The 25,262-nt window shown below is 35.4% G+C and overlaps 1 long non-coding RNA gene across 2 annotated transcripts in view; it reads left to right on the top strand.

The window, feature by feature from the left end:
- The window catches only part of LOC131487612 (uncharacterized), a 221,542-nt gene that overhangs the window by 134,570 nt on the left and 61,710 nt on the right, over positions 1–25,262 (top strand). Inside the window, exons 5-6 of one of the 2 annotated variants that reach the window (XR_009249847.1) lie at positions 18,282–18,467; positions 20,533–21,129. This is a non-coding gene — a long non-coding RNA (uncharacterized LOC131487612). Of the gene's footprint in view, positions 1–18,281; positions 18,468–20,532; positions 21,130–25,262 lie in introns of those variants that run through there. The other variant, XR_009249848.1, reaches the window with a different exon arrangement.

The following is a 25,262-nucleotide window of genomic DNA, read 5'->3' on the forward strand; positions in this document are numbered from 1 at the left end:
ACTTCATTTCTACAGGGGAGTAAGCAAATTGGACAACCATTTTGGAGAAGTTGAGACAGGGGAAAGCAAACATTGAATAGATATTTGAAATAGATGACCTTTAAAGTTCCAGGCTGTTACCGTACTTCTGACCAACTGACTCTAAATCAGAGGTTTGCAGGACCCCCTCCTTGGGTACCATTAATTTGCTAGAACAGTTCAGAGAACTCAGGATGCTCATTTATTCACTGGATTATTCATTTATTATAAAGGATTTTAAAGGATAGGAATCAACAGCCAGATGAAGAGATACATAGGGCAAGGTCATGAACAAAGGGGCTCCTTTCCTTGTGGAGTTAGGAGCCCAGTTTGGTGGCATGATTCTGACTCCTCAACCTGGAAGCTCTCTGAACCCCTTCATTTGTTTTTTTATGGAGACTTTATTACATAGGCGTGATTGATTAATTCATTGGCTGTTGGTGATTGATTCAAACTGTAGTCCCTCTCCCTTGCCTGGAAATCGAAGTGTAGGACTAAATGTTCCAATCTTGTATACCTGGTTGGTTCCCTTGGCAAATAGCTCCTATTCATAGGTGCTTTCCAAAAGTCACCTCATTAACATACACCCAATTGTGGTTGTGAGTCACAAGACACCCATTTTACTTTCCTGGCTCTGAATGGATTTAAGAAACTAAGGACAAGATACCAAATATCATATCAAAAGGTGTTCCCATTGGTCTCAGCCTCAGGAAATTCCAAGGGTTTGGAAAACTGTAAGCTAGGAACTGTGGATGAAGACCAAATGTATATGAGAAATATATTTTGTCCATTTAAATTATCAAATCTATCTATCTATCTATGTATCATATGTATATATATCATATATGTAAGAAATCACAATTTATAAATCACAATTATCGCATTCTCTCATCAAGCTAAATTCTAAGATTACTTTCTTGATTGTTTTTCCCCTTTTTCTCCTCTATACCTAATCCATAACCAACTCCTTTAGAGTTAACCTGCAAATGTATCCTGACCCAATACATGTTTTTCTGTCTCCACTGATACAACCCTAGTCCAAGCCACCATCATCTCTTAGTTCCTTTCTGTCTCCGGTAAAACAAACTTTTAAAAAACATAAAATATGTAACACCTTTCCTCAGCTTAAGAAAGTTACTTCTTAGGATAAAAATATAAATTATTAATTGAATCTATAAAGCTTTATATGTTTCTATTTCCTGTTTACCTCTCTAAAGACGTTTTTTTTTTTAATTTTCATTTCATCACTTTGCTTCAGAGACAGGCATCTCTTCTGTTTCTGAAATATATCAATTTAATTACCTGACTTAGGGAATTTTGCAGGGTTGTTGAGGGTTCTTTTTCCTTATCTTCATATGCTTGGTTTCCTCTTGTTGTAATTGTCTCAGCATTTATGTCCTTGAAAACATGTATGACCACCCAGTCTAAAATAGCTGTCAGTCACTATCATAGCACCTTAATTAATTTGCCTCCTTTGTTGAAAAGCAAGTTCTATGGGAATGGGACTACATCTACCTTATTTCTATTGAGTCTCTAAAACTGGGAAGAATACCTGACACCTAGTAATACTCACTAATACTGAAATTTAGAGAAAAACTGACTAAAAGTAAAAGGCAAATAATGGGCTAACCATCACTGGAAGTGATGGATGTGGTTATTGTATACATGAATGGAAGGTTGCATTAAATAACCATTAACATTTTATTAAGCTTGAGAGTGTATGGGTCTGTTTCTTTAAAAGGGCTTTAAAAGCAGACTAACTAGGGTTCTCATAGTTACTAATTATATGATCTTGAGCTATTCACTTAATTTCTCTCTTTGGATTTTGATCTGTAACAAGGGAACAATGATAATGGTGCTTATTTCTAATGGCTGTTGAGTTGATGAAATAAGACGCTAAGTATAACACAGATAGCATGCCTAGCACAGTGTCTTTCGGCAAATGGATGCAGCTCTTTAATTCTTACATCCATTACTTTATATCGAACTGCATACATTTCAAATTTGCATTGTTAAATCATTCTTAGTAACGGTCTTATGTTATCCATGATGGTTTTGTGGCCCACATAGATTTCCATGTCAACATTATCCTAGGGCTATATTTTCATGTCTGGTCTCTTCCCTCCCCTTTTTGTCACCCAGTTCTGATAAACATTCAATCTACACAGTGTTCAATATACATACATCATGTGGAATGTATCATGCAACATATCTTGGATCTCTTTCATTTTTAAGTCATCCTACAAAGACTCATTATATTTTTGTTTAGTGATGAAGCCAAGCAACCTTACTGAAATTATATTTGTGCAATATAATACAAATGGGGGAGTGGTTAAGGGACAACAGCACTGGGGCAACAAATGGCTAAGGTTTTTTTTTTTTTTTCAATATTTTCCTGACTTGCAAAGACTGGCCCTAAGCATCCTTGAGTCCAGGAATTTAAGGTAGAAATAGAAACATCACCTGAATAGATGTTTTCTTTTAAGGAATACTTTCTACCTAATATCACTGCAATTTTCTAGATATACTAATTTCTTTCTATGGAATGAATTATTTGATATCTTTGCATGATACAAATATCAGGACATATTACTAATGAGAGAAGACTTCCTCATACAGAGGAAGACTACAATGTTTATTATTTTCTCAATATGCATTAGCTCTAGATAATTTCTGTGCTTGCCCTTCCAAAATAGGTCATTTTGGAGAAAACGAAGGAACATGAATACACATATGCAGTTGAAATACCCTCTTAAATAGAGCAGTCTACCTTTATGAAAATATAGAGGCAAAGAATTTTTTAAAATAAATAAAACATACTTATGTAATTGATATTACTCAAATTTAATATTAAACATTTGAATAAAGTTGAGTGGTCTGGGGGAAGATTTTCAGTCATTATTTTTGTATGATTTTATTATTAAAGTCATTTACATTTTCTATTGAATTTTAAAGATGAGCACCAGGTGTTATATGGAAGTGTTGAATTGCTGTATTGTACAGCTGAAACTAATATTACACTGTATGTTAATTAACTGGAATAAAGAAAAAAAAAGACCAAAGTGTTTTCACATGGTTTACATGTTTTATTTTGCAAACTGGAAAAAAAAAAGTTTTGTTAAATGATGTTGAAACTTAGCTTATTTAGGTGATAGCAAAATGTTTGACTAATACAATTTTAAATATAAACATAAAAGCAAAAATATATATTATACTTATTCAAATGCATTTGTTAGTTGTAATGAGGCAATTAAAATATAAACAGAAGACATTTTAAAATATAACATTCTATAACTATGACCTTCAAAAGTTCAAATTTCCCTAAGTGTTTTACCTTTTATTATTTCCTTTTAATTCGGGATTACATACAACTCTGAAAGTCTGTATTAATGTCAAGAAAAAAGGGATTCTTTGCAATAAGCCTTCTGCATGGTAACAGGTTATCCATACTTGAGTTAGTATTTTGGACAGAGCCGAGGGCCTTTTGTGCATAGTTTCGAGGTGCTAATGATAAAAGATCGAGGACAGGGATATACCACAATCTTTACATGAATACAGAATTCCTAAAAGCACATATATTGGTTTATTGGGAATAATGTTGTGCTAAGTGTGTGAAGGCATTGGAGGAAAGTGGTTTTAAAAATTTATTATTTTTTATTTGAGAGCGTGTGCGCGAGAGAGAAAGAGAGAGCACACAAACGTGAACAGGGGGGAGAAAGAGAAAATCAAGCAGGCTCCATGCTCAGTGCAGAGCCTGACATGGGGCTTGATCCCACAACCCTAGGATCATGACCTGAGCTGAAATCAAGAGTCGGATGCTCAAACCGACTGAGCCACCCAGGCGCCCCAGAGGAACGTGGTTTTAAAGGGTTTTATTTTTCTCCAAAAGTTGGTTCAAAGTCTCTTCCTATACATCCTCATGTAGCTATTAGACTGGAAATCTTTTATTTTAAGTGACTGTGTACTGTTCAAGCTCTACAATATTAGATTACTAAATATTTGTCAAATTATTCCAGTATATCAATAGTATAATATTTTTAAAGAGTTAAACTGATGTTGTAATCAAGCAGTTAAACCATTTTTTTCATTTTCTGAGAAATTAAAGAAGCTCCTAATAAAGGAAAGTTTTATGCAAATTACTGATTTGTTTTACAGTATAGTGATTGTCACTAAAATTGAAAATTCAGACTTAAATGAATATAATAATCCAGGATAAAGTTGTTAACTTACAAACTAAAATATCTCACTATGGTAACTTAAGTCTAAATCTCAACAAACATGATCATTTTAGAGTCCACTGGAAATTGTCTGAACTAGTTAATTAAAGAAAAGCCGAAACACATAAACACAAACGAATTAACATTATATACCTGGGCTCCTCCTGGGGACACTAAATTAATTTAAATTTGGAATACTAATTGTTGCAGTTAGAAGACTCTTAAAAATGAACTGATACTAGCTGAAAGTACAGGTGTGGCAGCAATGAGAAATAAGCAAATTAAATAGTATGAAACCATGTGGGCAAATGTCAACGCCTAATTGGTAGTGCATTATTATTTAACAATGATTAGAAGATTCATCATGTAAATGAGTCCCAATACAATAAAGCTGCATCTGTAATTGATTATTTGATCATCAGTCATTAAAAACCACTTGGTCTCATTTAAAGATGCTTCAGAGAACATGCATTTGTTGGGATTAAAAATGTAGAATGGCAAATAAAGTAGTAAAATTGCACTGCTTTAAAGAAATGAATGAAACAGATAAGGAAATTCCTCAGAACTATATTTCTTGTATCATATAAATTATTTTTAGAGTTGGAAGTGGTTTTTGAGATCGTTTATTCTCTTCTCACACAGTAAATTGCTCCTCACTGAACAATTTTGTGGCACTGATAGATGTAAATACAGATCCCACAGTCCTTTCTCATGAATTTTCCACCGACTATACTGTGTAGTCTTTGTTTCTGAAAAATTCTTAATAATTCATTGAATATAATTAAAATACTTTTCTATTTCAGTTGAATTTCATGGTGCATAATATTCATCTTCCTTCCAATCTCCTGAGTTGATTTTAATTGGAAAGAAAAGAAGTTAAAGAACTTCATTCACCTCAAATGCAATATCACAGTGTCTGAGCATTCTACTCTTTTCCTGAAACCTGGAAACCTCTGACCTTCAGCAGATTAAAAGACAGAGTTAAAAAACATGATTTACTCTGTTGTTATGAATAACAAATGTGTAAACATACAATGCAAGGTGAATGTGGTCAGCTGCAAAAGGTACTGAATAGAGTGAAATGCACCTTTGCAAACTTTGATTTCTTTATATTTAGAATAAGTTGGATTAACGTTTTCTGTAACCCCATTTAGATCTCAACCAGCTCTCAATTTGTTAACAAATTAAGAGGCTAATAAGACAGGCATAAATTTAGAACTTTCCAATTATACCCGATAAATTGTCCTGACTGCATTACAATAAAACCAATGATATCTCTGATTAATATTTCAAAAGGGAATAATAGAGATAAAGTTATCGTCTAGTGTTTCAAGGACACACATACTAGCATGAGCAGTAATAGCAGATGGTAAACAGGAACATTTTTCAAGGCGCTAGAGAAGAGTGTGTGACATTTACTATTGATAATGGTATCCCTGCTGTTTTGAAGATGAATAAATAAGCTTGAATGTATTACTCTTTCAATTAGAAACAACAACCCTAATAAAAACAAACTAAAATAGGAATTTCCTGTAAAGTTTTCAGTATAGGAGGTACTTCGTGGGACCCAAGACTAGAGGGTTGGAAGCAGAAACTGAAGGATTTTTTAATTATTCCCTTCAGTCCTCTCTTGACTTTGCTTGTCTCCCTTCCTTCCGCATTGTCTATCTGGCTTCTTTCTTCTAAGAACTAGCTTTTTCTGCAATAGCCAGAAGGTAGCTGAATTATGACTCAAAAGTTTCATCACTTTAATTCGGCTTTTTACAGAGACTCAATGACCATCTCTGGAGAGATGCTGTGTGGTTAAGTGGGTCAGTCGGCTCTCCCTCCAGCCCCCATTAACTGCTATGATAAGTGGGGGTAAAAATCTGACTTGTTTGAGGCTCATCTCTGTGTGGAGTATGTAATTTCTAGAAAAGGGTTAATGGTTCTTGGATTTAATGGAAAAAATATATTATGAGCATTTCTTCCCTTCAGTTCTGAGCATGAAGCAGTACAAAGGTGATGCTAAAGAAATAATTTTGAATAGCTAACTCTTGAGAATAATAACTAATTTCTCATCTGTAATTCTTTTTTTTTTAAGTTTATTATTTTGACAGAGAGAGAATGTGCCCATGAGTGATGGGGAGGGGAAGGGCAGAGAGAAAAGGAGAGAGAGAATCACGAACAGGCTCACTTTGTCAGCACAGAGCCTGAGGTGGGGCTCAACCTCATGACCTGGGAGATCAAGACATGAGCCAAAATCAAATCTGAAACTTAACCTACTGAGCCACCCAGGTGCTCTGTCATCTGTTAATTCTTTATTTGTGGAAGCATATTTTGCTAAGGACACTCATTTATGGAGGAACAATAAATAATAGTCCATTTAATGAGCTCTTATTACACGCCAAAATCTATCTTAAATACTTACATGTAATTGATAGAACCATATATAGAATTGTTTTATTGAATGTCTTATTTCTCAGGCACTATTCTAAGGACTGAAGATTCAAATGCATGAAACATTTCATTGCAATTGAGACGAGTGTTCACAAGAGGAAGTAAAAGGTGCTATGGGAAAGTAGAGTCAGGAAATTTGTCCTACTTGATGTTCACAGTAACCCTGCTAGACAGTGCTGCGGATGACTTATCTGACGTTTAGCATTATCACCTTATTTAACAAGCGTCCCAGAAGGATGGAACAAAGCCTAAATTAGAAGCCAAGCATTTCCGATACAGAAGTCCCTGCTTTTGTTATAACGTGGAGGTATTAACACTTAGAAGTAGCTGTGATGAAAAAAAAAATCATCAAACAAATGGTTATTCCAGGCACAGACAAAAGGCTAGAACTCAGGTATGCTGACTGGGAGACATACTCTTTCTCCTGCTGTGCATTTCCTCTACAGAAATAGACGAAAAGTGCAAAAGGAGTGGGTTTGGCTTTCTCATGAATTAAATTACCAAGAAGTGCCAAATCAATTTAGCTTTTGTTACTTAGCGGTGACATAAACCTTCATACCCACACTATTCTCTAGATTTACTTTTCTGAGAGAAAATCAGTTTCTTGTAAAAGTGGTGCTGGCACAGGTGGGATATTGTGAATTTTACTGACATAGAGATGTTTAAGGGGAGGAAAGTTTGATGTCTTGTGTTTAAAATAAAAATGAGATTGATGTCAGTGCCACAGCACAAATGAAGAAATGTCTTTGCTTTAAAAACCCCTGAGTTTGTATGTCTCTTGTACAATAACAGATTGTTGCACTAACTTATGTATTTTTTCATTGCTGAACATAATCTGAAAATCAAATGATTGCCTATGATTGAAGTATGAATCTTACTCTGTGAAAGAATTGAGTTGCTAATTAGATGACACATGTCTTATACAATTTTAGAATTTTATATTTTTATTTTATGTTATTTTACATATGAGCAGTTTGTATATTTTACATATAAATTTATTTTGCTATAATATTTAAGATTAAAAAGCTTATTTGCATCTTTTGAAAGGATAGGCTAAAATCTTATTAGTTATCTTAATAAATCACTTTATAGCATCTTGGTAATAGCTGCTAATGATAGCTAAAATTTTTGAGAAGTTACCACACATTCAATATGCCTCAGTTAGTAAAGCAACATCTAACAGAACATTCTGAGCCAACATTCTTTGTTTCTTTTTTTCCTGAGCCAACATTCTAACAAGATGTATATGTGTTTCAAAATATGACTGAATTTTTATATTCAGAATAACTTTGCTTTTTAGTCAATGAAAAACTGTAGGAATAGTTTTTCTCAGTGGTTTGTTATTTCTCAATGCATTTTACTTTCTTCCTGGCCTAATGCTTTAAGTGTAAGTGTGTAATTTATTCTGTATTCCCAAAGGTTACTATGAGGGGTTAATACATTTTCAAAAATCTTGAAGTATAATTATGAAAAGCAATAAGCCATATTTAGAGCTCTAACAATTTCAAATTTTTTATCATAATTTCAACCTGAGTATTGAGACTATCTTAATACGTGGTCCTTTCAAGTTGGAGATTTTTAATGCTGAATGAAATGTGGTAGAGTATGATCACGAAACTCATACACCTTCAGTTATTCTAACATTAAACAAATTAATGGGGATTGTCACATGTCATATCTTCCTATGGTGTTGCAGAAAGATTCATACCATATAGAGACATTAAAAAATAATCAGACATTGAAAACAAACAAAAAATATGGGCTCCTGGTTGGCTCAGTTGGTTAAGCATCTGACTTCAGCTCAGCTCATGATCTTGCAGTTCATGAGTTTGGGCCCCATGTCATGCTCTGGGCTGACAGCTCAGAGCCTGGAGCCTGCTTCAGATTCTGTATCTGCCTCTCTCCCTGCTCCTCCCCCACTCCTTCTCTCCGTCTCTCTCTCTCTCTCTCTCTCAAAAATAAATAAACATTAAAAATAATTAAAAAAAGAAAACAAGCAAAAATAATCCAAACCTTTTCTCATGCAGGTTTATTATAATCTCTGTTACTGTATTTACTATATTCTTTTTTCCAAATAGCACTTTTCTGTCTGGACTGAGTTCATAAGCAAACCAGATGGCGTGAAATAGTAGCTTTTTGAAGGTTAATAATTGAATTTCTTAATATTTTCTTAGATAGCTTTGAACCATGTGCACTGTGAAATGTATTTGCAAAAGTCACTAAGTCAGTTAAATGAATTCTGCTGGGAATGGATGAGAGTAATTAAAAGTGCAGCCAGAGAAACCCAGCTTCCACATTACTGGCGCTGCAAATTTGGGCGAGTGACTAACCTCTCAGCAGTTAGGTCCTTCCTCTATGAGGCTTGGGCAATAATATTACAATGTCTTCTTGGTTCTTTGATGGTTAATTTGATAGTGGGGATTCAATGTTACAATAGCCAATAATGTTCATAAATTGTGTTTATTGCCCAAGCACATATATCCCCCAGCACTCATATCTCTATACAGTTTTGTTTTCCATATTCATAGTTGCATATTTCTCACTCCTTTCAAAAGATACAAACTATGGTCCCTTATGGGAAGTCTCTAAAAACGGAAGGCAAGTTGTTGAGGTAGTAAAGGATGTGGATAAAATGTAAAGATCTCTGATTTCTGTAACTTAATCAGTTCACATGCCGTACCTTCTCTTATCTTTTTGCTACAACTTGTCACAGCTTCAGTTTTATATACTTTGAGTCAGATTTTGATCAGCCACTGTGATGAATTTGTATGACATAAATAATAGTAATAAAGTGATGATGATAAGAATTATAACAACTTTTTTATAGAGAGCCAAATTATGTTACATTACTTTATATTTGTATATCTTATTTCATGAAAATAATAGTAATAAAGTGATGATGATAAGAATTATAACAACTTTTTTATAAAGAGCCAAATTATGTTACATTACTTTATATTTGTATATCTTATTTCATGAATTGAATGAGTTATGAACTATAATAATCCCTAATTTATAGAAAACTGCACTTTGATTAGCTTTAAGTGTGACAGAAAAAGTTTTGAAATTTGAAATTATCTGCTGAGAAGCCAAATCATTTACCTTTACCTTACTGGTATAAGAATGTTTCAGAAGTTAGACTTTCATTAGTTGCCCAAATCCATTTTTATGTATTTAGATAAAAATAACAGACATCATGTTTTTTTCATCATTTTTTCTCCAAAAAGAATATTAAAATTCATATCTATTATGAAAAGAGAGAGAGAACAGCAGGGGAAACACAGAATTTTCATTCTAAAACGTGAAGTATTTAATTCCTTTTGATTTAAAACACTGTCCATTTTTACAAAATATTTGTTATTTTGTTCAATTATTTGAAAACAAAAGGGTTTTTATAAAATGACAGTCATATTAAGAAATGATGTCTGAATCATATTCTCTAGAACCCTAAATCTTAAAAACATGAAACAATTTATGACGTATAGTTCATTCTGAAAGGATTTTTGTTTCAGTTAATTTATTTGAATAGGTATCAAATATTAAAAAGCTAGAGTCTTTTTATGCCAACTTTGCATTTTGTTTTTACTTCAAATTTGTGCAGAAATCTGACATTATTTTCATACCAATTCAAAGGTGTTTTCCACATGATTATGAAGATAGATTTTTTATATTAACTTAGAGCTCCTGAATTCTATTTAAGTGGAAATGTGCTAATGTACTTTAGCTTTATAGAAATAGACTTTTAGAAATACAATTTCTGGACATTTTGTTTCTTAAATGTTATGAATTGGAATTTCTCTTACAGATGCTTCAATTTGGCAGAATATGATTTGGCAATAAGAATTATATAAGTATTCTTGAACTTGTTATAATCATCTTATATTGACAGGTACTTTATAGTGTTCGCCCTAGTTTATTTCATGCTATGTGATTTAGTTTTATGACAAAGAAAATAGAATAATTTATTAAAAATAAAAAAACTTTCATTTATAGTTCTGTCATAAGATAGGATGGACCAAGCTAGTCGTATACTATAACTCCCACCAAGAACAGCAAAAAATGGATGAAACAGAGACATTATTTATATGAGTATAATGGTTAGATGCTGAAGAAATAGAAACTGAGGCAACTAAGTCACCATCGTGGCAAGAATCTTAAAGAGGTACACTTAATTCTGTAGCCACTTTTCCCCAGGGGGATTTGCCAATTCTTCTTACTCCAAGCAGTTGAGATTCAAATTTTGTATTTGTTTAGGAATGTTGAAAGGGCCAAAGGGAAAAAAAAAACAGTGCTTTTTGAAGACCTTGGCGTTGGTGCATGCTTGGGTTTATGCTCAGGACATTTGCAGAAATCTGGGCTATATTTTATGGAAACTAAGAAATTAAACACAATTCTACCAACATACCAAATAGAATTTCAGCAAAATCATGAGATACAAATTAGAGGTTGCAGCCTTTTCTAAGGTGGAAACTTATAGACTGCCCCGGGCTGTCATTGCAATATTATAGATGACTCTGGACAAGTCAGTGGTAGAATGATGCTTATAGTACTGTGAACAGTCCTTGCCTCATCACATTCCTGAATTGATGGTCATAATCTTCCACCACTCTGTTAGCCTAGCAGAGAGAGTTGCAAACACTTTATGGAAGAGTATAATATCTGTAGCCTCTGTTATTGTTTTATATACCATTTCTGGTAATCAAAAATTACTATATATTACAAAACACAGGGAACATAAATGAAAACCAAGTTTAAAAACAAACAATGAAAACAACTAAAAATGATGTAAGTTTAGGTGATCGATGGCAAGGAATTTAAAATAAATTTGGCCATAGGAATGAATAGAAATAAATATAGTAAAACCTTGGATTGCAAATGACTTGTTCTGTGAGTGTTCCGCAAGACAAGCAAATATTTCTAATACATTTTAACTTGATAAATGAGCAATGTCTTGCAATACAGGTAGTACATAATGCCAAAAGTTCACATGATCACAACTGAGCCAATGGTCTCTCTCTCTCTCTCTCTCTCTCTGTCTCTCTCTCTCTCTCTCCCCATCACTGTGGGATTGTGGGTGATCATCTCCCATGCTCAGATGCTTGGTCTCAGGATGCTGCGCTTGGCAGAAATCAGTGATTTTTCAGAACACCGGAAGGTGCCCACAACTGGCACTAGTACATTTTTTGTCACTTCAAAGCACCTATGGACAGTCCTTTGCTTTTCATATGAGTGAGCTTAAGAATGCTTTGCTTCATTCTGGGTTAGGCTGCCTGCAGATATAGACCCTTTCCTCTGCTTCCTTATTGCCAGTTACATTAAATACATTATATGACAAAAGCTTATTAATATTGTACTGTAGTCAATATCCGTGTGAGTGTATACCATGGCTCCCATGCAGAAAAAGGTTGAAAAGAAAGGCACTAAGAAGAAAGAGATGATTAAAGTCGAAGTTAAGAAGGAAATAATTGAGAAGTACGAGTGATGTGGGCAAGTGTCTGAAATTGCAAGATTTTATAAGGATTCTACTTCTGCATCTCATCTGCAGAGGAGGAGGAAAAGAGGTGGAGGAATCCCTCACTTCAGATAAGATTAGGGAGATGTGTAAATGGGGAAACAGTGCAAAATTTTGTAGGAAAATATTACATAAATAAAGCTGTAGCAGTGTGAGTGATGAATCTGTTTTACAACAATGCAATCTCACACTTTCACAAAATCTTCTAAAGGAGGCAAAAGCAAGTGTCATTGGATAGGTTCCATGTTAAAGTTGCATGAAAAGAAAAGGATTCTATTGAGCCAATAGAGAGCAGTGATACTGTTAATGATAGTGAAAGTCGTCCGACACAATAAACCTCTGTCTCTTGTCTCCTTCACACCAGTCATGAAGATTTTTAAGGGTAAATGCAGGTTAATTTGTTTATTTTTCTTTATATTTTGTATTACAGTATTGTAATCATTTTTTATGAATACTTTTGTGTTGTGGAACAAATCATCTGAGTTTCCATTATTTCTTATGGGGAAATTTGCTTTGATATACAAGTGCTTTGGATTACAGGTATGTTTCCAGAACGAATTATGCTCGCAAACCAGAGTTTTACTATACATTAAAAGATGAAGAATCAGAATCTCAAATAAGGAATAAAACGTAAATTCTAAAATTAAAAGACACATCATATGAAATGAAGATAATTTTTTTGACAGAAGGATAAATGCAGCACAGATCAGAAAAAGTGAACAAAAAGAATTATTGATACAAAATGCCTAACTGAAGCACAGAGATAAAAAAAACAAAGGAAAACATAAAAGTGAGTTTAAGAGATATGTGAGTAAAAGTGTAAAGATCTAACAAATGTCTAAATGGATTCCCCTCATAAGACTGGAAAAAAGCAGAGCAGAAATAATATTGAGGAGATAATGACTAAACATTTTTTCTGGAAGTTCTGTGAAGTTGAAGATTAACAATACAAAGACTACAATACATAGGTGCAACACAGAAGATCATTGAGAAACAAAGATAAACAATTGTTAAGAGTAATCATGATGGGGGTGAGAGTGGGTTGGGGGAAGACATGATGTTAAAGGAAGAACGGTGAGACCTTAAGCTGACCCTCTAACAGAAATTATGGCAACAGGAAGTCATTGGAATAACATACTAAAAGTGTCAAAAGAGGGTTGCCTGGGTGGCTCACTTGGTTAAGCCTCCAACTCTTGGTTTTGTCTCAAATCATGACCTCATAGTTATGGGATTGAGCCCTGCATTGGGGTCCATGCTGAACGTGGAGCCTGCTTGTGATTCTCTCTCTCCCTCTGTCTCTTAGCCTTTCCCCTCCTCTCCAAATAAATAAATAAACATTAAAAAAATAAAAATGTCAGAAGAAAATAACTCAATGTAAATTTTGTACAAAGCAAAATGATCCTTTAAAATGAAGACAAAATAAAAGTGTCTCCAGACCTATGAAAACTGATAATTTTTGTTAGTAAACCAGGACTGAAGGAAATATTAAAGAGAGCTCTTGAGGCAGAAAGAAAATGGTCCTGGAGAAAAACACATATTGTAGAAGGGATATAGAAAAAGGATAGTGCAAATGTGTTGGCAAACGTAAATACATAGGCCAAATATTAAAACTGTTAAAAAATTAGTTTTAAATAATAGAAAATATATAATTGATTTCTTCCCTTTCTTCCTAACACAGAGATTTTAAAGCCCTTGCGATTTCCTAAGTGATAAGAGCACTAGGCGCATCGTTTTTTCTAATATTAGGTCTTTGACCTTGGTTCATGACACTGAACTAAAGCCTTTGAAATTTCCTAGATGGTGGCAGCATCTTTGGTTCTAATGACATGTGTCTTGGTGGGCTCCTGGATGGAGACTGGGTCACCAGAAGTCATGATTAGAAGCTTGGGACTTTTAGCCCAACCCTAGCCCATTCTCTGGAGAAGGGCTGGAAAGAATTAATGATTGATCATGTGTCCATGATAAAGCCTCTATAAAAATTCCCAAAGTATGGAGTTTGGAGAGAATCCTGGTTGCCGAACTTGTGAAGGGTTGAGAGTGGTGCTCCTGGAGACTGCATGGAAGCTCTAAGCTTCTTCCCACATACTTGCCCCATATGTCCCTTTCATCTGGATACTCATCTGTATCCTTTATCATATCCTTTTATAGTAAACTGGTAAACAATAAGACAACTGCTTTCCTGAGTTCTGTGAGCCACTCTAGCCAATTAATCGAATCCAAAGAAATGGCCCTTGGAATCTGTGATTTATAAGTGATTGGTCATAAGCACAGGTAACACCTGGCCTTAACAATTGGCATATGAAGTAGGGGGAGGCTGTCTTGTGGACCTGAGCTCTGGAGTGATGCTATGTCGAGGATGAGAGTGTCAGAATTAATTTAAATTGTAGAACACCCAGTTGGTGCCACAGAGAATTGCTTGGTGTGGGAAAAAAAACCCGTACATCTGGTTTCAGAAGTGCCAAGTATGGTTTTAGTGTAAGAATAAAAAAAAAAACAAAAACAAAAACGGGAGGAAGAACTGAGTCTTATTTTTCTTCACAAATGGTAATGTCTTATATATATGTTTTTAATATTTTATTTTTAAGTAATCTCTACATCCAGCGTGGGGCTCGAACACACAACCCCAAGATCAAGAGTTGCCTGCTCTTCTGACTGAGCCATCCAGGCGCCCAGTCCTGTGTGTTTTAAATGCATGTATACCTTTTATATATGTTAACAATAATAAGACATAGAAGAAGAGGTAAATAAAGTTAAAATGTTTTAATTTTTTAGCATTAGCAAAGAAAAAAGTAAAATTTTTATTGGATTTAATAAGTAAAGATTTATACTGTAATAATATTTAGAGCCACTAGTAAAAAATTGAAACAGATTTTATAGCAAAGAAATTAATAGAGGGGGAAACATTTCATTATTCAAAAGAAGGCGAAAGTAATAAAAATTAACCTAAAATAGTTTGGCCTAGTATAAAATAAGCAAAAAGTTGATAGTTAATGAACTTAGCTTTATCTTTAATTATTTTACATGTAAATGGAGCAATTGAAAGTAAGTCAGTATAAAGAAGTATATGCTGCTTATGAAAGACATCTTAACTAGGAGTCGTAATATTCCACCTAGAGCATCATGTGGCTTGAGAAATGTACAATTAGATGTGAGTCTCTGTACCAGAAGTCTACAGAATAGCTAGGAAGTTTCATAAGAGATGCAAACAATCATTAGGCATGGCAGAGAATAATACAAGCTATGGGATGCTTCAGTAAAGTGCTAGAGAATTCCAAAGGAGAGGGAAATTCCCTTCTAACAGGGTGAAAAGGATTTTTTTAAAAATATGTTCTATTACTTGTGTATTTTTATTAAAAAATGTCTCCAGTGCCTTGCTTGGTGCTGAGGACATAGTAGATTCTCAATTTCTGTGACATGACTAGATGATTCAGGGATATGGATATGTGCAAGAAGAGTATTCATTCAGAGAGAAAAATAGGTAAAAACAATCTCAGAAGCAAAAACATGTGAGTAAGTTATTGGTGAAAGTGTCCATCTGTTTTAAGTGGGAGAATGAAGGGTATAAAGGTATAGTAAGCATGAAGATCCAGAGAGAATAGCATTGTGCTAGAATGTTTATGGATTCTCTGTCCAGCGGAGGCAGAAAAGAAAAAATAACTCAAACTGATTTTATAACAGCTTTATTAATAATTCACAGACATATAACTCATGCTATTAAATTGTACAATAGTTTTTAGTATATTTACATAGTTGTGTAACCATCACCACAAACATTTCTACATCATTTCACCATACCAGTGTCTCAAGGTTATTATAGTTAAACAGCATGTATACAAATCACTCAGTATAGCATCTGGCTCCTATTAAACATTGCTTAGTAAATGTCAACCACATATTGATACTGAAGTAAATTTTAAGTGACAGAGGGATAGTCTATGAACTATCCTTATAGTGATCTAACCCTGTGACTGCCAGTCATTAAATTTGGAGCAGAATTGTTGACCCATCTAAAGTAATGTTCAGAAAACATCTATAAACCAGCAAGTCAAGTTTGACCAGTCGTTGATAAGTGAATCTGCAGGAGAGGGTAAGCCATCAAATTGAAGGAACTAGACAAATTGACAGCATACCCGTGGAGGAAGGGGCTCACGACCAGGAATTGTTCCACCAGCAGAGGTCAAAGATGAGACAGGCTTTCAGGGCCTCCTGTGGTTTCCTAATGGTGCAAGTGCATCTTCTAACCTGTCCCTCAACATGCTAGAGATAAAAGCTTTCCCAGTGCTTTTTCTCAATGAAGCTCTATGGCCCTTGAGTTTCAAATATAGGAAGAGACAAGTGCAGCTGTCCACATTCAGCATCTTATGACTTAAAACGATTTTAAAGTCTTGGTTAGAACAGCAGCTATTGAAAAATGTCAGCGAAATGAAGAGTTACATAAATTTTAGTTCAGTTAGGACTCGTGTGTATGTGTGTGTGTGTGTGTGTGTGTGTGTGTGTGTGTGTGTGTGTGATTGCATGCTTACACAATGTCATTTGGGGACATTCATGTTCTTCCAATGATTGCTGAGAATTTACTGTCCCTTCCACAGGGAATACGTGCAAATATGTGATAGAGATCACCTGGTCTAGTCTTACTTTTCAGTGTGACTTTCCAAGGTGGCCCAAAGAGCTACAGAAAGAGCAAATTGTAAAAATCAGTTTAAGGAAAACTTCTGGAATTATAGTGTAAGGAGCTCCATCAACCATTTTCCCAAGGAAACTACCATAACTAGTTAAAGTTATAAAAGAACAGTATTTCATGTTCTGGAAGTTGTCCTAATGACACAGTGAAGATGCATATTATTAACAGAGATCACAAATGTGGTGCCCTGAAGAGATACAGGTTTTCTTAGTGACCTGAGAAGAAGAGAAACAAATTACATTTGTTGAATACTCACTGTAGTTCTGGCAGTGTGGTAGGTGTTTTTAATATATGTTGCTTAATTGAAATCTCACAAGAGCACCAACAAGTTACTGCAGGTTAGTTGATTTCATAACTTTCAGTTGAAAGGAGAGATGTATTTATTTATTGACTAGCTATATTTATTCAACATGTTCTGTATACCAGATGCTGGGTTAGGTCTTGGGAATACACTACCCAATAAGTGGATATCATTGTTATCTTCATGAATCTTCCTGTGTAGCTGGGGAGCAAATATTTAACAAACACACAACTGGTGATATATTTATAATGGGGTATACATTTTATCACAAATATAACAAAAATATCAAAAAAGCTATTGATTGCTTAATATATGCCAGGTATTAAACTACATCCTTGCCTATGTAAGAATTTCATATATCTTATATGATACTTGACATTTATCTGACAGGTACTGTAAGTTAGGTACAGTATTAACAACCATATTTTATAGTTGCTGAAACCAAGGCCCATGGAAGTTAATGACTTACCCAAGATGTCACAGGCCAGTAAATGGAAGAATAAGGCTTTGATCCTAGATATATTGTCTCTAGAAGCGTAGGTGTGTGTATATTATGCCCTAAACTTTACCCCTACCATCCTTACACAATTTATAAACAGCATGGCTGGAATTTAAACCCTTGTGATCTGACTTCAGAACATACACTCTTGAACCTCTCTGCCATGCTGTCAATGTATGAACAAGGAACAGAACAAGTAATACTTTGTGCTGTGAGTAATGCAAAGAGGGGATCTAATCCAGAGAAGGTGCCAGCCAAGAAGGGATACTAAGGTTGAGGCACATGAGCTGAGTTGTGGCTACTTAATAAAAGGGGAGAAGAAGGGAAACAGTGCGCCTGGACAGAGGAAAGAGGTTGCGAAAGTCTCAGAAATGGTGACAGACTTAAGGCATGAAAGGAAGGTCATTGTGGCTGGCAAATGTTAAGTGCAAGGGGAGTTGGAGACAGATGGGTCTGGCCTGTGGTCAGTTCATGTCTCAAAGATTAAAAAGATAAAAGGAAAGTTTATCATCAGTTTCAAATAGTCATATAAGGATCAGAGCTCAATTTCTAACTACTGTTGAATTTTTCCAGTAACTCTTGAGTTCAACTTCTTGTTTTTCATAATTTTTCAGGTGCTTTTTCAACTTTTAAGTGTGAGAAAAATGAAGGAACTGGAGACTTCTGTTTCTACTCAGTAGCTGTAATAAGAAATCTGCATATTGGACTTGCATCTTGAGAGGTTTCAGTGAAAAGCCTTTAACTGATGGTAATTTGTGAGTTGGAAAAAAAAAACTTTGCTCATCTGACAAGAACATTTGGTGAGTAATCAGATACGTTCTACATAAAGACAGATTGCTGGACTTGAAATTAATATTTTATTGCAAATTTATGTAATGAATATATTATTTTATGACCTGTCAACTGTTTAGCCATAATTACAATTCCTACGTACAGAACATTCATTTTGTCCTTCCAAAAGAGCATCAATTATATTTCTTTTAGACAAACTTCACAAGAACTCTAATAAGTGGAACTACTTCTTGTTGGCCTTTATAATATTCCCCTAAAAGTCAGCCCTCCTGGTAGTAAAATAGTTTATAATTAGAAATTCAGATCAGCCATTATACATTATTTCCACTTTCTTTATTTTTGGAATTCATGCAACTAAGTGTGATCAGGCAAAAAACAATTAGAGATGTGCTAAAATACTTACAAAATATTTAGCTATCAGATATTTTCCCAAGCTTTTTGGTCTCATGTTTGAATAGTATTTTGAAACAGTCTGTAATGAGAAAAATTCTATATTAAAAGCGCATACATTCTGGGGTACCAGCGTGACTCAGCCAGTTAAACGTCTGGCTCTTGATTTCAGTTCAGGTCATGATCTCACAGTTTGTGAGTTCGAACCCCCCATGGGGCTCTGCGCTGACAGATTCTCTCTCCCTCTCTCTTTGCCCCTTCCCTGCTCACACACTCTATCTCAAAACAAATAAGTGAACTTTAGAAAAAAAGCACACACATGTTTATAAACATACATACATGTTGTAAATAACAGTTAAATAAATAACAGATATGAACATAAAGGTGCCTTGGTGTCTGATTTGAGATGGGAAGGCTTTGACATAGAACTTAATTTTTCACTCACATACTCTATCTAAAGAACACTGTGGGTGAAAAAAAGAAGAGATATTAATGTATTTACAATACAAAGCTGAATCTGTATCTCTTTTATCCGCCTCTGTTTCTGCACATTTATCTTCGGGAAGATCAAGCCAGATTTGCCCACTTCCTGCTGTTCATCTCAATGCTTTTGTGTATTCTGTTTCCTCTGCCTGTTGTGTCCTTTCCAACCTCCACGTGTCCTCACATGTGTGCCTCTTACATCGTTTTATTTTGTTTTTAGTGTTTATTTATTTTTGAGAGTGAGTGAGCAAGCGAGCACGAGTGGGGGAGGGGCAGAGAGAGAGAGAAGAGCGAGAGAGAGGCAGACAACAGAATCTGAAGCAGGCTCCAGGCTCCGAGCTGTCAGCACAGAACCCAACTTGGGGCCCAAACTCACAAACCACAAGAACATGACCTGAGCCGAAGTCAGAGGCTTAACCGGCTGAGTCACCCAGGCGCCCCCTCTGACATCGTTTTAAATTCTAGCTCCAAAGTCCCTTCCTTTTAACTTTCCATCGTTCTTCCTCTTCTCATACATTATTTTATTGTATTTGTTAAACTGTTTCTCCAAAGTTATATTTATTTACATGCATATTTTCCCTAGTACTATCTTGGAATGTAGGAAACATGTTCTAATCATCTCTTATCCTTCATTTCTGGTGCAATACTTAAGACCTCATGTTTACTAAATGTTTTGCAGAATGAGGTTAGGATGAGTATATATTTATAAGCAGATGAAGTAGAGCACATACAGTTCTGGCCGTAGTGATGCATTGGCAAAGGGGTGCAAGAGAGCACATTGTGTTCTGTCAGTGGCTACTTACCCAATGTGTTAGAGAAAGTTTGGAGCAAGAATACAGAATCTGGGGTGCTAGAATATGAAGGGTCTGGTTTGCTTTGCCGAGAAGTTTGTTTGGCATCCTGTAGACAAGAACAAGACCTGGAAAGATTCGAGCCAGGAAATGAGATAATCAGATCTGTGTTTTGGTGAGAGAACCAAATGGTGGCATGGACGATGAACTTTATTGCAAGACAGTGGAACTAAAAAGGCTAATCAACGTGATATGGTTGTTAAAGAAGAGCAAATTTTGAGGAAGACATTTTGAAGACGTAATTTACAAGATTTGAAGAGAATATGTTGCTAAAAATTCATTGTAGTCTTGCTAATGTGGCCGGATGGCATGTTGTACTGTACCAAGTGACGTCTGCTGTGATTTTCAGTCGAAAAATGTGATGCTGCTCTTAGACAACACTGTTGCCTGGCTGGACAGCAGAATTCAAGAGGAAAACCTGTAGAAATTATCCTCCACCACCAACCACCGCTCTCCATCATCTGGATCCTATTTTTAGGGGCAAGGCAGTGAGTAAATTCAGTTGGGCATTAGAACTGTCAGGTGAATTCAGGTCTCTTTTATTATCAGTGTATGGAGTATTTAAGATGCCTTTACTGGATATAGGGCTTTGCCTTGAAATAGTTTCAATAGACTTTTTTTGTTAATGTATGTAAACTCACCAAATCATTACTCAGCAAAATAAAATAATTTATTTCTTGAAAGAATGGCCATCCCTTTATCTCTCCAGTCCTAGTAACCAACACACAGGTAAGCAGTCCCTTAATAATTGTTTGCTGAATGAGTGAAGGATTGAATGCAGAGTGAAAAGAGAAAGACATGTAACTGCTTTGTGACTTCTTTACAAACACATCTAAAGAAGCACCATTTGTTTGATTCTCATTACTTCTCCCAAATGTCGCTTGTAAAGCCTTCATGGATTTATATTATTATTTTCATATAACATTTTGCAAATTTTTTTAAAATTTTTTTAACATTTATTTATTTTTGAGACAGAGAGAGACAAAGCATGAACGGGGGAGGATCAGGGAGAGGGAGACACAGAATCTGAAACAGGCTCCAGGCTCTGAGCTGTCAGCACAGAGCCCGACACAGGGCTCAAACTTACGGACCACAAGATCATGACCTGAGCCGAAGTTGGCCGCTTAACCGACTGAGCCACCCAGGTGCCCCAACATTTTGCAAATTTTTAAAAATTTTATTTATTTGTTTTGTGGGGCGGGGGTGGGAAGGACAGAGAGAGAGAGGGAGAGAGAAAATCCCAAGCAGGCTCCACGCTATCAGCACAGAGCTTGATGCTGGGCTTGATCCCATGAACCGTGAGATCATGACCTGAGCTGAGATCAAGAGCTGGACGCTTGACCAACTAAGCCATGTAGGTGTCCCTTTGTCAATCTTTTTAAATGAAAGAGGCATGCTCCAAAAATATAATAACTTCCAAATTTTCATGGTTATGTTGTTCCAAGTTTAAAATAGATACTTATCACTTAAAATAATTGTTGCTTCAAAACCTAAGAATTCTTTTCCTTCTATTATTAATGTGACAAATATTTATCGAGGAACTACTGTGTCCCACATGTTGCTGTGATGATGATGCTAAATGAAAAGACATGGTAACTATTTCCAGTAGTTTATGACCTTGCAAGGGGGAAAACATGCACATAAAACGTTCATTACCAGTTGGGTAGTATATTTGTTTCCTAGGGCTTCCATAACAAGATGCCATGGACTGGGTAGCATAAAGAACAGAAATGTATTTCCTTACAGTTCTGGAGTCTACAAGTCCAAGATCAAGGTATTGGCAGGTTTGATTTCTCCTGAGGCCTCTCTTCTTGGCCTACAGATGACTGTCTCCTCACTGTGTCTTCACATTGTTGTCCTTCTGCATGTGTTCATCTCATATCATTTTGTCTCTAAATTTCCTTCTTTTATAAGGATACCAGTCATATTGGACTAGAGTCCAGCCTAAATACCTCATTTTGACTTAATCACCTCTTTAAAGACCACATGTCTAAATAAAGTTACATTCTGAGGAACTGGGAGTCAGGACTTCAACATGACATTTGGGGGGACACAATTTAGACCATACTAGAGAGGAGATAGGATTTGGCACATCTAAAAGAATCCAGTGTCAGATTCAAAGCACTCAAATTAAACCCAGAATGGGCAGATATTGATTTATTTTTTAAGCAAATAATAAAGATAAATTTATGCTGCTGAAGAAACTTACATGAAAATATAATTTTTACAGCTTTCTCCCTCTCATGCTGTCTGCTATCTGCTCTAATATGAGTCATAATCATTTCTAAAGCCTCCACTGAGATGTCATGAACAAAAAAGATCAGGATTTTACAAAGGCATCAATGCCTGTAGCAGATAAGCAAAGAGTTCATAAAAAAGATATTTTTAATGCATGAGGAATGAGGACAGTGAAGGGATGGGTGGCAAGATAGTGTCTATCAAGTACATCTACAGAAAAACACTCTCCAGTAGGGCTTCTCCAGGGCACCCACCTACATCCTTCCATCAAGAGATGAGCAGGGCTTTGTTCTCAAAGGAAGAGACATTTATTGTACATATGGATTTGCTTTTCTTGCCTGCAATCCTTCTCCCAAATCCCATCTGTGATCTTAAGGAGTACCTCTTTTCATACAACATAGTTCCTGATCAAGAGATTTGTTTTATAGAACAGAAGTGCAGAGATGCTTATGAAATGTATTGTTCTCATGATCCCCCATCACTCTGAAGCAACTGTCCTGATACAATGATGCCATGGCCTTCTGAGATGCCAACTGGATGACTAAACTTTGTGGGGTTTGTGTATTGTCCTCTAGGATGTGACAAATGGTCTACAGCAGCAGCCGTAATATGCTGCTCTTTCTCTCATAATTAGTATTCACAAATCCAGAAAACTAGGAGTGACTTCTCACTATTACACTGAGATCCACTAACATCATTATTGTTGCCTATACTTAACACCTCTCGACTTGCTTGTCTTGATTTTCCCCAAGGGAGAAATATTTAAACCTAGGCCTACATCAATAGTTCCATTAAATCAAAATTTAACTACCACTTGGCTTCTTTAGGTTCCTCATATTAGTGAATCAATAGGCAAAGAGAGTAATGGTGTTCTGTCTGAGATGATTGATTCTGATTATCTGAGAAATTTGGCTGTAATGGGGTAAAGAGAAGTATGTCTAGAATGTAGGAGATCCTCTGGGGCCCATATTAGTACTTCCGTACCCAGTGATTAAAGTCACTGGAAAATGAAAACAATCAAATACAAGAGGGACGCTCATGACCTCAACTAAAATCATAACTGGACAAGGTGCTTGCTGAAGCAAAAAGTGGGAAAACAATGTAATTATAAATAACAATTAGGATCACATGACCAATGGCAGAAATGAGAACTATAATAGTTATGGATAGTATTTCTCATTTTGATATGCATATACTTACTTGTATATATGTTAACTTTTTAAATCTTTTCCTCTTACATTTGCCTAGCATCTAAAATAAGAAGTATTAATAGTAGTTAATATTGTATCATAGTTTGATTTATAAGATATCAAAGAGGAATGTGCCTGAGGTAGAAGAGGAACGAACATCACCTAAGGATGGATAAAGGGACTTTGTATCTCATTTTGGGGAGAGGATTGTATAAGGGACAGTTGCCTTACGTTATATGGAAGCAGAATCGTGCTGTTGTTTTACTTAGAAATTATTTTAAGTATGACTAATAAAAGTGTGTGTAAATGTCAAGTTGACCACGGTGAATTGTACTGAAATTACATTGTGTCAATTTAGCATAGCTAGAACTACATTTCTCAGAAATCCCTTCCCTTTATCATTCTGGGTTTAGTCTGAGCCAGATTTTGTTAATGAAAATTGGAAGACAGTAGTGAAATAGTAGTTGTATTCTTTTCCCACACATGAGGTTAGACTAGGTCAGTAGGCACGAGGCAGTTCACGCGTGTTATCCCTTATCTGCTGTTATCACTTACCTTTTCAGATGTGGGCCAGCATTTGACCCACGGCAACTCCAGTTCCTGCTGCGTCTCCTCTTTTACCTTTGCGACTCCTGGACCAGGTGTTTGTTCTCCTCAGAGCCAAGGATGCCAGCTTCATCTGCAGGACAGCCTCATCATCATATTTAGAGGCTTAGAGGCAGTTGGAGATCCACACAAGGTCCAGTCTGTCCACGTGGATTTCGCCTATCCTCACAATTTTCTTTTAATCTCTGCTGTCCCCATTGGATGTCCTTCTTCCTTTCCTTACTGCCTCCCCAGCTGACTTTAGACTTCAGCACCAGACAGTATCAGCAACCTCCCAAAGTCTATTTAACCAGCTTCCTAAATTGTGTAAGATCTAATCCTAGTAATCAGTGTGTGTATTGCAGGAGTTCTGTTTCTGTGATTGAACTCTGGGTGATAAAATTAGTTAGAAATTTTAGAACCAATAGGGCAGTACTTTCTTATTTTTAGCATATTATTCTTTTGCAATCATGGAAAACTGGAGTTAAATATCTGTACATATGTATCAATTTATTATTCTCACACACTATGCAGTTATTTTATCAGTTTCTAAGACAGCAAAATACTATGAATTTTGTCATTATTCAACAAATATAACATTTGGACAGTTGTAGGAAATACATTTTAACTAGAATTGACAGAAGCCAATAACTTAATTTCACTAAAAACTGTCTTTTATCACCATTTTAAAAAATGCAGTGTCGTAATTTTTATAATATTCTATGAATAATCAATTCTGCTATTTTAAAACTGTTTCTAATTTTGAAACTTAGTTGAGACTTTAAATGCTAGTTAAATTATAGACTTCATTTTCATTCTCATTATTGGTCTTTTCATTTTGTTTTGAAAAATGAATAAGGTCTGAAGAACTCTATTCTGACTTTGGTCATTCTTACAACAAAACATTTTCAAATTTTGATTTATTTTTCCCTCTCTAAGTAGGTACCCTGGGTAAAAGTGCTATTACTGGCCAGATTAACACATAAAAGGAAAAACATGGGTTTGGCACCTGACAGTAGTTTTTTCTTCCAGCTCAGGATGGTATTCCTTTCAAGATTTGAATTAT

This window comes from Neofelis nebulosa, chromosome 10, assembly GCF_028018385.1.
Source record: "Neofelis nebulosa isolate mNeoNeb1 chromosome 10, mNeoNeb1.pri, whole genome shotgun sequence".
NCBI classification, from domain to species: Eukaryota; Metazoa; Chordata; class Mammalia; order Carnivora; family Felidae; genus Neofelis; species Neofelis nebulosa.